The sequence below is a fragment of the Pocillopora verrucosa genome, chromosome 3, assembly GCF_036669915.1.
Source record: "Pocillopora verrucosa isolate sample1 chromosome 3, ASM3666991v2, whole genome shotgun sequence".
Classification (NCBI taxonomy): Eukaryota; Metazoa; Cnidaria; class Anthozoa; order Scleractinia; family Pocilloporidae; genus Pocillopora; species Pocillopora verrucosa.
The window spans coordinates 14,265,786-14,267,628 of NC_089314.1; positions in this window are offsets into that span (position 1 = coordinate 14,265,786).

Sequence of the window (1,843 nt, forward strand, 5' to 3'; positions counted from 1 at the left end):
CGAGTCAACACAATTTGATAATGCAAAGTTTCTTTCATCCAATCCAGTCCTTGTGGAAAGCAGAATGACAAACCCAGTGCCAAGCACAGTGGTAAGCCCTATTGGCCTAGCTTTTAACAACACCCATGAGGCACTCAAGACTGTCAGAACAAAAGAGGCCTCTAAGAGCACTTCAGAGAAATATTCGCACAGATGACAGGCTTTCAGTTTGTGATTGAACTTCTCCATCGGCCCATCAGGAACAAAATCTTACTAATCTGACTGACCAATATGTCAAAGCCCTAAGAGAGAACACCAACAATCAATTTAACAAGAGCCTTCCTGTCCTAACTGCATTCCACATATTTGATGTCACTGCCATTCCCAATAGATCTGACTTGGGCTTTAACCATTATGAAGTGGAAGATGTAGAATTCTGTCTGAACACTTCCTCCAGGGAGAGCCTTGGTAAACAAGTCAAGATTTTTCAGCTTTTACTTCAAAACACAATGTAACATAAGTATCATCCACTCACATAGAATTGAACATCCTTGTAACATTAACATGTTGTTTACTTGTGGTCTTTGCACCTTCTTTATAGCCTAAAGTTTGAGTTATCTCTCACGTTTGTGACAATTTCAGAGCCAAATACTGTTCCTTTTGGTGGAACAATCATACAGGTTGTGCTCTCTATTCCTTCTATTCAACATCGTTATAAATTGCTACTGAACTGATTTTTTTAATTACAAGGTGTCAGTGTGGAAACTGCCAATCAATGTAAAGGGAGGAATAAAACATCTGTTGCCAAAAAGTAGATGTGGTCAAAAGTAAAAATTTGGAGGATGTTACAGTGGAACAGTTGCAGACAGAACCCAGATGTACTGTCCAGCATCCAGGGTTTGAGGCAGTGCGCCTCAATGTCTGGGTTCTGCCGACAGTTTGGCTACAGTACAAGCAGGAGTATGGCTCTTCCGCTTATGAGGGGCCTGAGCACAAGAAAAACCGCCACATTACTTACAGGCAACTAGTCAGGTAGTGTTGGGGTACCCTGGACAAAAACATCAGGGTCCCTTTGCCCACTTCCCAGAGCCCAACTAGCAAGAGGAGGACATAAAATTTCAGGGGTTTTATTAGAAGCCGGGACCAGGGTACCGGCACCCGTCTACTCTGAGTACAGTACCCGCCTTCACAAAAATGAGGTCATGAGTGGATAAATAAAAGAACAATAAAAAAACTGAGACTAACCGAAACATCTTTCCACAACTCTCCCGCTGTGCTAGCATAAGCTAGTTAACCAGGAATTGCATCTCCGAATTACAATCCTTTTTACATGTAAACTAATATTTCTGTGTCTGGATTAACGAGTGTTTTGTCAAGCAAAGTAATAAATTTCAAAGTTTGATTGCATCGCGTGTCTTCGCGAAACGCATCGCTTACGATATCAAAGTAGATACCAGGACCCCCTCTTGTCAGCTGTTGCATAACATTTGCACGTGACATTTCACACGACTGAAAAGCACATGGTTTTAAAATGACCACGACGAATAAAAGATCTTCTCAAGGCGTCCTTGACAATTTTTTTGTCGTTTCAAAGAAGTCAAAAGGTGAGTTCTTAATACTTCACAAGTCATTTCTTCAACATAATAAACTTGCACTGGTGGATATAAATAAAGTATATTTGCATGTCTAAAGAGTCAGTGAACCGCGACGACCTTTCAATATAAACAAATCATCAAAATCGCCCTTTGTTCGCCACCGATTTCGCCGCTTTGTTTACTTCTTTTCGCCCTGACTATCACGCCCTTGTGTCTCCGAGGATGCATACAAATATAACTAATCAAAGACTGGCTCTTCTTTGCTTATT